The following is a 15,228-nucleotide window of genomic DNA, read 5'->3' on the forward strand; positions in this document are numbered from 1 at the left end:
GTCTCTGATGTGGGGCTTCCAAACATACATCATCAGCTGTGTGATGTAGAGAAGTGGTCCACTAGGACGGTATGAAAAGTATAGAACGATCTAGGACAAAGCTACAACTGTGAAATAGGACTACGTAAATACGTATCAAATCAAAGTTTATTTGTCACATGCGCCGAATATAACAGGTGTAGACCTTACAGTGAAATGCTTACTTTACAAGCCCTTTAACCAACAATGCAGTTTTAAGAAAAATACAAATACAAAAAGAAGAAGTAAGAGATAAGAATAACAAATAATTAAAGAGTAGCAGTAAATAACAATAGTCTATGCATAGTGTGAAGCTGCAGGTCTTAAGGGCATTGGGAGCCCACGAGTCACCAGAACAGATTCAAAGCACCGTGGCATAGATTCTACAAGTGTCTAGAACTCTATTGGAGGGATGTGACATCATTCTTTCCAAGATACATTTCATAATTCGGTGTTTTGTTGATGGTGGTGAAAAACACTGTCTCGGGCGCCGCTCCAGAATCTCCCAATTTGGTTAAGATGTTGGGCCTAATGTATTAACTGTGCGAATTTACTAAATTAGGTCTTACTAAATTTTGCCGTACGTGGAGATTGTAGGATTTGCGCGCGCCCCAAATTATTGTGATTTATCAAACTGTCGCACGCAACATATAAGCATGTTTTAATTGATAATTCAGAGCCATACTATATTTGTGCGGTAACCCCGCCTGGAAAACACCCTCCATTCACCTTCTATGGTAACCAAAACGCCCTCCATTCACGTTATATGGTAACCAAAAAGCCCTCCATTCACCTTCTATGGTAACTGAAACACCCTCCATTCTCCTTCTATGGTAACCAAAACGCCTCCATTCACGTTATATGGTAACCAAAACGCCTCCATTCACGTTATATGGTAACCAAAACACCCTCTATTCACCTTATATGGTAACCAAAACGCCTCCATTCACCTTATATGGTAACCAAAACGCCCTCCATTCACCTTATATGGTAACCAAAACGCCCTCCATTCACCTTATATGGTAACCAAAACGCCTCCATTCACGTTATATGGTAACCAAAACACCCTCTATTCACCTTATATGGTAACCAAAACGCCCTCCATTCACCTTATATGGTAACCAAAACGCCTCCATTCACCTTATATGGTAACCAAAACGCCTCCATTCACGTTATATGGTAACCAAAACACCCTCTATTCACCTTATATGGTAACCAAAACGCCTCCATTCACCTTATATGGTAACCAAAACGCCTCCATTCACCTTATATGGTAACCAAAACGCCCTCCATTCACCTTATATGGTAACCAAAACCCCTCCATTCACCTTATATGGTAACCAAAACGCCTCCATTCACGTTATATGGTAACCAAAACACCCTCCATTCACCTTCTATGGTAACCAAAACGCCTCCATTCACCTTATATGGTAACCAAAACGCCTCCATTCACCTTATATGGTAACCAAAACGCCCTCCATTCACATTCTATGGTAACTAAAACACACCCTCCATTCACCTTATATGGTAAACAAAACGCCCTCCATTCACCTTATATGGTAACCAAAACGCCCTCCATTCACCTTATATGGTAACCAAAACGCCTCCATTCACCTTATATGGTAACCAAAACGCCCTCTATTCACCTTATATGGTAACCAAAACGCCTCCATTAACCTTATATGGTAACCAAAACGCCCTCCATTCACCTTATATGGTAACCAAAACGCCTCCATTCACCTTATATGGTAACCAAAACGCCCTCCATTCACCTTATATGGTAACCAAAACGCCCTCCATTCACCTTATATGGTAACCAAAACGCCCTCCATTCACCTTATATGGTAACCAAAACGCCTCCATTCACTTTATATGGTAACCAAAACGCCCTCCATTCACCTTATATGGTAACCAAAACGCCCTCCATTCACCTTCTATGGTAACCAAAACGCCCTCCATTCACCTTATATGGTAACCAAAACGCCTCCATTCACTTTATATGGTAACCAAAACGCCCTCCATTCACCTGATATGGTAACCAAAACGCCTCCATTCACCTTATATGGTAACCAAAACGCCCTCCATTCACCTTATATGGTAACCAAAACGCCTCCATTCACCTTATATGGTAACCAAAACGACTCCATTCACCTTATATGGTAACCAAAACGCCTCCATTCACCCTATATGGTAACCAAAACGCCCTCCATTCACCTTATATGGTAACAAAAACGCCCTCCATTCACCTTATATGGTAACCAAAACGCCTCCATTCACCTTATATGGTAACCAAAACGCCTCCATTCACCTTATATGGTAACCAAAACGCCCTCCATTCACCTTATATGGTAACCAAAACGCCTCCATTCACCTTATATGGTAACCAAAACGCCCCCCATTCACCTTATATGGTAACCAAAACGCCCTCCATTCACCTTATATGATAACCAAAACACCCTCCATTCACCTTATATGGTAACCAAAACGCCTCCATTCACCTTATATGGTAACCAAAACGCCCTCCATTCACCTTATATGGTAACCAAAACGCCCTCCATTCACCTTATATGGTAACCAAAACGCCCTCCATTCCCCTTATATGATAACCAAAACGCCCTCCATTCACCTTATATGGTAAGCAAAACGCCCTCCATTCACCTTATATGGTAACCAAAACGCCTCCATTCACCTTATACGGTAACCAAAACACCCTCCATTCACCTTATATGGTAACCAAAACGCCCTCCATTCACCTTATACGGTAACCAAAACGCCCTCCATTCACCTTATACGGTAACCAAAACGCCCTCCATTCACCTTATATGGTAACCAAAACGCCCTCCATTCACCTTATATGATAACCAAAAACGCCCTCCATTCACCTTATATGGTAACCAAAACGCCCTCCATTCACCTTATATGGTAACCAAAACGCCCTCCATTCACCTTATATGGTAACCAAAACGCCCTCCATTCACCTTATATGGTAACCAAAACGCCCTCCAATCACCTTATATGGTAACCAAAACGCCCTCCAATCACCTTATATGGTAACCAAAACGCCCTCCATTCACCTTATATGGTAACCAAAACGCCCTCCATTCACCATATATGGTAACCAAAACGCCCTCCATTTACCTTATATGGTAACCAAAACGCCCTCCATTCACCTTATATGGTAACCAAAACGCCCTCCATTCACCTTATATGGTAACCAAAACGCCCTCCATTCACCTTATACGGTAACCAAAACGCCCTCCATTCACCTTATACGGTAACCAAAACGCCTCCATTCACCTTATACGGTAACCAAAACGCCCTCCATTCACCTTATACGGTAACCAAAACGCCCTCCATTCACCTTATACGGTAACCAAAACGCCCTCCATTCACCTTATACGGTAACCAAAACGCCCTCCATTCACCTTATACGGTAACCAAAACGCCCTCCATTCACCTTATACGGTAACCAAAACGCCCTCCATTCACCTTATACGGTAACCAAAACGCCCTCCATTCACCTTATACGGTAACCAAAACGCCCTCCATTCACCTTATACGGTAACCAAAACGCCCTCCATTCACCTTATACGGTAACCAAAACGCCCTCCATTCACCTTATACGGTAACCAAAACGCCCTCCATTCACCTTATACGGTAACCAAAACGCCCTCTATTCACCTTATATGGTAACCAAAACGCCCTCCATTCACCTTATATGGTAACCAAAACGCCCTCCATTCACCTTATATGGTAACCAAAACGCCCTCTATTCACCTTATATGGTAACCAAAACGCCCTCCATTCACCTTATATGGTAACCAAAACGCCCTCCATTCACCTTATATGGTAACCAAAACGCCCTCCATTCACCTTATATGGTAACCAAAACGCCCTCCATTCACCTTATATGGTAACCAAAACGCCCTCCATTCACCTTATATGGTAACCAAAACGCCCTCCATTCACCTTATATGGTAACAAAAACGCCCTCCATTCACCTTATAAGGTAACCAAAACGCCCTCCATTCACCTTATATGGTAACCAAAACGCCCTCCATTCACCTTATATGGTAACCAAAACGCCCTCCATTCACCTTATATGGTAACCAAAACGCCCTCCATTCACCTTATATGGTAACCAAAACGCCCTCCATTCACCTTATATGGTAACCAAAACGCCCTCCATTCACCTTATATGGTAACCAAAACGCCCTCCATTCACCTTATATGGTAACCAAAACGCCCTCCATTCACCTTATATGGTAACCAAAACGCCCTCCATTCACCTTATATGGTAACCAAAACGCCCTCCATTCACCTTATATGGTAACCAAAACGCCCTCCATTCACCTTATATGGTAACCAAAACGCCCTCCATTCACCTTATATGGTAACCAAAACGCCCTCCATTCACCTTATATGGTAACCAAAACGCCCTCCATTCACCTTATATGGTAACCAAAACGCCCTCCATTCACCTTATATGGTAACCAAAACGCCCTCCATTCACCTTATATGGTAACCAAAACGCCCTCCATTCACCTTATATGGTAACCAAAACGCCCTCCATTCACCTTATATGGTAACCAAAACGCCCTCCATTCACCTTATATGGTAACCAAAACGCCCTCCATTCACCTTATATGGTAACCAAAACGCCCTCCATTCACCTTATATGGTAACCAAAACGCCCTCCATTCACCTTATATGGTAACCAAAACGCCCTCCATTCACCTTATATGGTAACCAAAACGCCCTCCATTCACCTTATATGGTAACCAAAACGCCCTCCATTCACCTTATATGGTAACCAAAACGCCCTCCATTCACCTTATATGGTAACCAAAACGCCCTCCATTCACCTTATATGGTAACCAAAACGCCCTCCATTCACCTTATATGGTAACAAAAACGCCCTCCATTCACCTTATATGGTAACCAAAACGCCCTCCATTCACCTTATATGGTAACCAAAACACCCTCTATTCACCTTATATGGTAACCAAAACGCCCTCTATTCACCTTATATGGTAACCAAAACTCCCTCCATTCACCTTATATGGTAACCAAATCGCCCTCTATTCACCTTATATGGTAACCAAAACGCCCTCCATTCACCTTCCTGTTTACAGTGCATTCGGAAAGTATTCAGACACCTTCACTTTTTCCACATTTTGTTACGTTGCAGACTTATTCTCAAATGGTTTAAATGTTTTAAAAGTCTCATGATTGTAGACTACAGTAAAAAGAGGACCCGAGCACGCCCCCATTCTCATCGACGGGGCTGCAGTGGAGCAGGTTGACAGCTTCAAGTTCCTTGGTATCCACATCACCAACAAACTATCATGGTCCAAGCACACCAAGACAGTTGTGAAGAGGACACGACAAAACCTATTACCCCTCAGGAGACTGAAAAGATTTGGCAAGGGTCCTCAGATGTTTTAAAGGTTCTACAGCTGCACCATCGAGAGCATCCTGACTGGTTGCATCACCGCCTGGCATGGCAACTGCTTGGCCTCTGACCGCAAGGCACTACAGAGGGTAGTGCGAACAGCCCAGTACATCACTGGGGCCAAGCTTCATGCCATCCAGGACCTCTATACCAGGCGGTGTCAGAGGAAGGCCCTAAAAATTGTCAAAGACTCCAGCCACCCTAGTCATAGACTGTTGTATTTGCATTGCCCTCCCCCCTCTTTTCCACAGCTGCTACTCTCTGTTGTTATCATCTATGCATAGTCACTTTAATAACTCTACCTACATGTACATATTATTATTACCTCAACTAACCGGTGCCCTCCGCACATTGACTCTGTACCGGTACACCCTGTATATAGCCTCCACATTGACTCTGTACCGTAACACCCTGTATATAGCCTCCACATTGAATCTGTACCGTAATACCCTGTATATAGTCTCCACATTGACTCTGTACCGTAACACCCTGTATATAGCCTCCACATTGACTCTGTACCGTAACACCCTGTATATAGCCTCCACATTGACTCTGTACCGTAACACCCTGTATATAGCCTCCACATTGACTCTGTACCGTAACACCCTGTATATAGCCTCCACATTGACTCTGTACCGTAACACCCTGTATATAGCCTCCACATTGACTCTGTACCGTAACACCCTGTATATAGCCTCCACATTGACTCTGTACCGTAACACCCTGTATATAGCCTCCACATTGACTCTGTACCGTAATACCCTGTATATAGCCTCCACATTGTACCGTAACACCCTGTATATAGTCTCCACATTGACTCTGTACCGTAACACCCTGTATATAGCCTCCGCATTGACTCTGTACCGTAATACCCTGTATATAGCCTCCACATTGACTCTGTACCAGTACCCCCTTGTATATAGTCTCGCTATTGTTATTTTACTGCTGCTCTTTAATTACTCGTTACTTTTATTTCTTATTCTTATCTGTATTTATTATTTTTTCAACTGCATTGTTGGTTAGGAGCTTGTAAGTAAGCATTTCACTGTAAGGTCTACACTTGTTGTATTCGGCGCACGTGACTAATGATATTTGATTTGATTTGATCAATCTGCACACAATACCGCATAATGACAAAGCGAAAATGGAAGAAGTTTGGAACAACCAAGACTCTTCCTAGAGCTGGCCGCTCGGCCAAACTGAGCAATCGGGGGGGAAGGGCCTTGTCCCGAAGCCAGTTCTGCGTTGTCTTGGCTGTGTGCCAGACTGGGGCTAAGGTTCACCTTCCAACAAGACAATGACTCGAAGCACACAGCCAAGATAATGAAGGAGTGGCTTCGGGACAAGTCTCTGAATGTCCTTGAGTGGCGCAGCCAGAACCCGATCGAACGTCTCTGGAGAGACCTGAAAATAGCTGTGCAGCAACGCTCCCCATCCAACCTGACAGCTTGAGAGGTTCTGCAGAGAACAATGGGAGAAACTCCCCAAATACAGGTGTGCCAAGCTTGTAGCGTCATACCCAAGAAGACTTCTGGCTGTAATCGCTGCCAAAGGTGCTTCAAAAAGTACTGAGTAAAGGGTCTGAATACTTACGTAAATGTGATATTTCCAGTTTTAATGTTTAATACATTTGCACACAAAAAATGTTTTTGCTTTGTCACTATGGGGTATTGTGTGTAGATTGATGAGGGGAAAGAATAATTTAATCAATTTTAGAATAAGGCTGTAACGTAACAAAAAGTGGAAAAAGTGAAGGGGCCTGAATACTTTCCGAAAGGATTAAGACCCCGCGGAGCCGACATCAGAAATGGCTCAGAAAACGTACCTCAATGCAGGTGAGAAATTGCATTATATAGAATTGTCCCATTATCCCAACTGTTGGGAAGATTGAACGACTGCTAAGCAGATGTAACAGTTAGGATAATGGGACAGTACAACTCAAACAGCAAATGGCATTTTTCACAGCACCTGTCTGTCTGTCTGTCTGTCTGTCTGTCTGTCTGTCTGTCTGTCTGTCTGTCTGTCTGTCTGTCTGTCTGTCTGTCTGTCTGTCTGTCTGTCTGTCTGTCTGTCTGTCTGTCTGTCTGCCTGTCTGCCTGCCTACCTACCTACCTACATGCCTGCCTGCCTGCACGTATCTGTGTGCAGTGCTGAGTCTGAGGTCTGGTTGGACCCCTGATGACACACCCAGCAAAGTAAAACACACACACACACACACACACACACACACACACACACACACACACACTCAGCAAAGACCCCAGAGACAAATCCTCTTAACGCTGATAAACAGGATGTAAAGTAACAGGTTGGACTCGGCTTTAAAACAGATTAGGCCTAACAGACACTCACTCTAACAGCGAGTGCTTCCCAAACCCTACTCCCTATACAGTGTACTACAGTTGACGAGGGCCCTTAAGGATCTGGTAAAAAAGTACTCGACTATACAGTGAATATGGAGGCATTTAGGATGCACCCAGGAAGATATAACGAGGTGTTCTTCACAACGACTGGAGGTACACTCACACAAAGGGATTACCCAGGACGGACCGGCGATACACTGACAGGACAAAACATTAGGACCACCTTCCTAATATTTAGTTACACCCCCCTTTGCCCGCAGAAAAGCTTCAATTTGCCTGGGCATGGACTCTACAAGGTGTCGAAAGCATTCCACAAGGATGCTGACCCATGTTGACTCCAATACTTCCCACTGTCCTTTGGGTGGTGGACCATTCTTGATACACACAGGAAAATATTGAGCGTGAAAAACCCAGCAGTGTTGCACTTCTTGACACACTCGGTGCGCCTGGCACCTACCACCATATCCCGTCCAAAGAAAAATATTAAATATTTAGTCTTGCCCATTCCCCGTCTGAATGGCACACATACTCAAGGCTTAACAATCCTTCTTTAACCCGTCTCCTCCCCTTCATCTACACGGATTGAACTGGATTTAACAAGTGACATCAATAAGGGATCATATCTTTCACCTGGATTCACCTGGTCAGTCTATGTCATGGCAAAAGGTTTTCTTAATGTGTTGTATACTCAGTGTTAATTGACCAGCGTCACTGGGTTTACCTTGCAATGTTTGTGTTTCTATCTAGAAATGGTGATCGTAAAGTTTATTAGTGTTGGCACTGTGAGAGATCTTTACTCCTCCTGTTCTCTTCTCTGTACTATACAGACTGTTCCTGTAGACCGAACAACTGTGTTTGATGATAACACAAAGCATTTCTTAACCTGACCTTTACCTGACCTTTACCTGACCTTTACCTTTTCTTCCTCCTTGCATCTTTTTATCCTTCTCTATTTCTTTACTCACTTCCTTTCACTCGTTACTCTCTATCCTCCTGTTCACTCCTCTGAATGCACCCTTCGCTGTTTCTCTCCCCATTTAGCTCTCCCACTTGAACCCTGTAACTCACTCCAAGCCACTCCAAGCCATCACTATTTCTGGGGCTCAACTGTGCACTAAACATCACGCACACCAAACCCAAGTACTCAGTCCCTAGGCATCCCCCCCCCCCCCCCGCAGCCCCTCAACACAGAATGAAAGATAAAGAAAGAGCTAAGAGAAAGAGAGAACTAAGAGAAAGAGCAGTCTGGACTGGTTGAAGCCGAGTGGGAAGGATTAAGGTGCTTCTACACTTCTACACTACTTCCTGCATTGCTTGCTGTTTGGGGTTTTAGGCTGGGTTTCTGTACAGCACTTTGAGATATCAGCTGATGTAAGAAGGGCTGTATAAATACATTTAATTTGATTATTTTAAAAGTGTTTAAGTCTGCGGTGAATCATCATAATCAATACACTGGTAAAAGTCTACAGTTAAAACGCCGAGATAGCTACATGTACATATGTTATTGTCTCAATTGTATCAAAATGCCATTTTCATTGCTAGCTATTGTTAGCTAAAAGTCTACAGTTAAAAGTGCCTTCAGAAAGTATTCAGACCCCTTGAATTTCTCCACATTTTGTTAAATGTTCAGTCTTATTCTAAAATGGATTAAATAAATAAAAATCCTCAGCAATCTACACACAATACCCCATAACGACATCACAATACCCCCTAATGACATCACAATACCCCATAACGACATCACAATACCCCCTAATGACATCACAATACCCCATAACGACATCACAATACCCCCTAATGACATCACAATACCCCATAATGACAAAGTGAAAACTGGTTTTTAGAAAAACAGAAATACCTTATTATAACTCAGTATTCAGACCCTTTGCTATAAGACTCGAAATTGAGGTCAGGTACATCCTGTTTCCATTGATCATCCTTGAGATGTTTCTAAATCTTGATTTTCAGTCCACCTGTGGTAAATGCAATTGATTGGACATGATTTGGAAAGGCACACACCTGTCTATATAAGGTCCCATAATTGACAGTGCATGTCAGAGAAAAAAATCAAGGTATGAAATCACAGGAATTGTCCTCCCAGAAAGGATTGTGTCGAGGCACAGATCTGGGAAAGGGTACCAACAAATGTCTGCAGCATTGAAGGTCCCCAAGAACACAGCGGCCTCAATCATTCTTAAATGGAAGAAGTTTGGAACCACGAAGACTCTTCCTAGAGCTGGCCGCCTCCTCAAACTGAGCAATCGGGGGAGAAGGGCCTTGGTCAGGTATGTGACCAAGAACCCAATGGTCACTCTGACAGAGCTCCAGAGTTCCTCTGTGGAAATGGGAAAACCTTCCAGAAGGACAACCATCTCTGCAGCACTCCACCAATCGCGCCTTTATGGTAGAGTGGCCAGACGGAAGCCACTCCTCAGTAAAAGGCACATGACAAGACTCAGACCATGAGAAACAAGATTCTCTGTTCAGATGTAACCAAGATTCACGTCTGGAGGAAACCTGGTACCATCCCTACGGTGAAGCATTGTGGTGGCAGCATCATGCTGTGGGGATGTGTTCAGCGGCAGGGACTGGGAGACTAGTCAGGATCGAGGGAAAGATGAACGGAGCAAAGTACAGAGAGATCCTTGATGAAAACCTGCTCCAGAGCATTCAGGACCTCAGACTGGGGTGAAGGTTCACCTTCCAAAAGGACAACAACCCTAAGCACAAAACCAAGACAACGCATGAGTGGCTTCGGGACAAGTCTCTGAAAGTCCTTGAGTGGCGCAGCCAGAGCCCGGACTTGAACCAGATCGAACATCTCTGGAGAGACCTGAAAACAGCTGTGCAGCGACGTTCCCCATCCAACCTGACAGCTTGAGAGGATCTGCAGAGAAAAATGGGAGAAACTCCCAAATACAGGTGTGCCAAGCTTGTAGCATCATACCCAAGAAGACTTGATGCTGTAATTGTTGCCAAAGGTGCTTCAACAAAGTACTGAGTAAAGAGTCAGAATACTTATGTAAATGTGACATTACATTTTTTTTTAATATAAATTAGCAAACATTTCTAAAAACCTGTTTTTACTTCATCATTATGCTGTATTGTGTGTAGATTGATGAGGGGAATTTTTTTTAAATACATTATAGAATAAGTCTGTAATGTAACAAAATGTGGAAAAATTCAAGGGGTCTGAAAACTTTCTGAAGGCCCTGGAGCTAGCTAGCTAGCAGTTGCATACAGTCACCGTTACAGCTCGCTACATCCCGCAAAAAGCAATTGTTTACAGATGGCTCATTGTGGGATGAAGCAACATTAATACTGTTAGCGGAGCAGTTAGCTCAGTTGGTTTCTGCTGTTAATGTTGATTGCTCATGTGCTAAGCCATATATAACATGATGATAATCTTTGTTTACCAATTTGTCATGTTTAACTAGATGGCTACAAAAAATAGCCACTGTGGTGGGAATGCTAATTGTTAGCAAGCTAATCAAACCATATGTTACGTTATAGGGACACATGCTAAGTTGGCTAGCTAGCTAGCCACAATGAAATTATAATAGCTAAATAGCTATTGGATTATAGATTTTGAGGGTTGTTTTTTTTTATATGCTCAACTAGCTGGCGAGCTAGATCAATACCATTTTTATCTAGCTAGCTGGTAATTATGAAGCTAAATGTTTGCTAAATCTAGCTAGTTATCTTGTGTCTGTATTGCCATTGTTTGGCTGGATGGAGGTTCATTATGTACAGGGCATTTTAGTACCGCTGTAGTAGTCAACAGGCAATAACAAGCTACAGGACATTCATTCACGTTTTAACCTATTTTTCTGGACTTTGTCTTGTCTCCAGTACAAGGAGGTGATCGAAGGTGAACACGCAACACTTCAGGTGTGTTGTCTTTGTACTTTGAGCTTATTGCTTGAACTTGGGGGTCAATGAATGTTATTGCTGGAATGTAATGTTTTAATGTCTTGTCTATTTTAGTCTGCTTTCCTCCTTTACAGCTGTAATGGTCTGGAGCCTGGTGTTGTTGTGGCCGAGGAGTTTTCACTCGGATGGAACCAGGTTTCACTCCTTTACAGCTGTAATGGTCTGGAGCCTGGTGTTGTTGTGGCCGAGGAGTTTTCACTCGGATGGAACCAGGTTTCACTCCTTTACAGCTGTAATGGTCTGGAGCCTGGTGTTGTTGTGGCCGAGGAGCTTTCACTCAGATGGAACCAGGTTTCACTCCTTTACAGCTGTAATGGTCTGGAGCCTGGTGTTGTTATGGCCGAGGAGCTTTCACTCAGATGGAACCAGGTTTCACTCCTTTACAGCTGTAATGGTCTGGAGCCTGGTGTTGTTGTGGCCAAGGAGCTTTCACTCTGTGTAATGTTGACATCCTTCCTCCCAGAGATGTGAAAGCCGTCCCCCGGACTGGACACAACCAGGCAAACATATATTTTTGAGAAGATCAAGACTTCTATATTGAAAAGCACATGGTCATTACATATATATTCTCAAAGAAATATGAAATATGTTCTCAGGCTAGATTACATTGTTAATATCATAACATGGCCTGAAGTTACTTCAAGGATCTGATGGTATAGGCCTGTATATTGATCTTACTGTATATTTATCTTATCTTTTGTATTTTGATTTTAACCTAAGCCTTTACGTGTTTGTGTGTTTTAGGTTTTTCTTAAATTGTAGGCTACTATTTTTAGCACTTGAAGTTAACAAAGTATTTTATTGTTGAAATCTTTTCTCAGTTTTTATTTAAGCCTTTTACCTCACTGCTTTAGCACATAGCCACAGTCACATGTTCCAAAGTGAATTCTTTAAGAGATGCGTGGGTTTAACCTTTGTTTAACTAGGCAAGTCAGTTAGGAACAAATTCTTATTTTACAATGACGGCCTACCCCCTGGCCAAACCCGAACCCGGACGACGCTGGACCAATTGTGTTCCGCCCTATAGAGGGTGTAAACTATGCTAAATGGGCGTAAACAATGAACAGCACTGCAGCTGTTCAATGTGAATGGTTATCTTTGTTATACAACAATACTCAATGTAATATTGTTAATGGTTTGCCTGATGGGGAAACTCAGTGAGATAATGTTCAGAGAATCCATTTTGGCAATTTGGTGAAAGTATTCCTTTACTAAATATATGTTTCACAATGATTAATGTAGAGCAAGTGTGAAAACCACAGCAAAATGCATTTGTCCTAAATGGGATTCTAAGTGTATCACCTTTTAAAGCTGCATTACTTCCCCATGTTTCCTCCAACTACAGTGTATGATACATTATTTAGAAGCTCTGAGTCTCTACTTCCCCATGTTTCCTCCAACTACAGTGTATAATACACTATTTAGAAGCTCTGAGTCTCTACTTCCCCATGTTTCCTCCAACTACAGTGTATGATACACTATTTAGAAGCTCTGAGTCTCTACTTCCTCATGTTTCCTCCAACTACAGTGTATGATACACTATTTAGAAGCTCTGAGTCTCTACTTCCTCATGTTTCCTCCAACTACAGTGTATGATACACTATTTAGAAGCTCTGAGTCTCTACTTCCTCATGTTTCCTCCAACTACAGTGTATGATACACTATTTAGAAGCTCTGAGTCTCTACTTCCTCATGTTTCCTCCAACTACAGTGTATGATACACTATTTAGAAGCTCTGAGTCTCTACTTCCTCATGTTTCCTCCAACTACAGTGTATGATATGCCATTTAGAAGCTCTGTCTATACTTTTATCCAATGTAAAAACACAATTTACAATGTTAATACATAATACCGAATTTAGGTGGTGGGTCACGTTTGAGCCAATCCAAAGATGATTTCCTTGAGCTGAGACGCTTTTCTTCGATGTTTTAAATGATCAGACTATTCGTTTCACTTCTTGGAAAAAATGTAATTGATGCAATTAATTTATGGGCCTATCAGGCTGGTCACTAGATCTCCCAGCACTCATGAGGATCAGAGCTGGCTCAGACTGCCCTTATCCCCTTCCCCCCCTCCCCTTCCGCCCCTCCCCTTCCCTTCCCCCCCTCCCCTTCCGCCCCTCCTCTTCCCCTCCCCTTCCCCCCCTCCCCTTCTGCCCCTCCCCCCTCCCCTTCTGCCCCTCCCCTTCCACCCCTCCCTTATGGAGTCAATAAGAAATTAGTGTGAGGAAATATTCTGTGTAATTAGAAGCCTTAGCTGCGTGTCTCTGGAGACCTTAAAACCCCTGCCCTTCCCTCTCTCCCTTCCCTCTCTCCCTTCCCTCTCTCCCTTCCCTCTCTCTGACTATGAGAGGTCTGTCTGTTGTTCAATCGCCTGGGAGATTCCCAACGTTGACCTGTTGTATCCCAAACAGTAGTAACAAGCATCATCCTTTGACCTGCTGCATCCCAAACAGTACTAACAAGCATCATCCTTTGACCTGCTATATCCCAAACAGTACTAACAAGCATCATACTTTGATTGCGAGTTTTGTTGTGTTTATTCTGTTGAAACTGTTGCCGACATAGCTGGGGTTGAGCTGGGTTGGGTTGGGGCTGAGCTGGGGCTGAGCTGGGTTGGGTTGGGGCTGAGCTGGGGCTGAGCTGGGTTGGGTTGGGGCTGAGCTGGGGCTGAGCTGGGTTGGGTTGGGGCTGAGCTGGGGTTGAGCTGGGGTGGAGCTGGGCTGAGCTGGGTTGGGGCTGAGCTGGGGCTGAGCTGGGGCTGAGCTGGGGTGGAGCTGGGCTGAGCTGGGTTGGGGCTGAGCTGGGGCTGAGCTGGGGCTGAGCTGGGGTGGAGCTGGGCTGAGCTGGGTTGGGGCTGAGCTGGGGCTGAGCTGGGGTTGAGCTGGGGTTGAGCTGGGGTTGAGCTGGGTTGGGCTGGGGTTGAGCTGGGGCTAAGCTGGGGTGGAGCTGGGCTGAGCTGGGTTGGGGCTGAGCTGGGGCTGAGCTGGGGCTGAGCTGGGTTGAGCTGGGTTGAGCTGGGTTGAGCTGAGCTGGGGCTGAGCTGGGGCTGAGCTGGGTTGAGCTGGGTTGAGCTGGGTTGAGCTGGGTTGGGGTTGAGCTGGGTTGGGACTGAGCTGGGTTGAGCTGGGTTGGGGCTGAGCTGGGGTTGAGCTGGGTTGAGCTGGGTTGAGCTGGGTTGAGCTGGGTTGGGGCTGAGCTGGGGTTGAGCTGGGTTGAGCTGGGTTGAGCTGGGTTGGGGCTGAGCTGGGTTTGGGCTGAGCTGGGGTTGAGCTGGGGTGGAGCTGGGTTGAGCTGGGTTGGAGCTGGGGTTGAGCTGGGGTTGAGCTGGGGTGGAGCTGGGTTGAGCTGGGGTTGAGCTGGGGTTGAGCTGGGTTGGAGCTGGGTTGGAGCTGGGGTTGAGCTGGGGTTGAGCTGGGTTGAGCTGGGTTGGAGCTGGGGTTGAGCTGGGGTGGAGCTG

Source organism: Salvelinus namaycush, chromosome 3 (genome assembly GCF_016432855.1).
Source record: "Salvelinus namaycush isolate Seneca chromosome 3, SaNama_1.0, whole genome shotgun sequence".
Taxonomy (NCBI): Eukaryota; Metazoa; Chordata; class Actinopteri; order Salmoniformes; family Salmonidae; genus Salvelinus; species Salvelinus namaycush.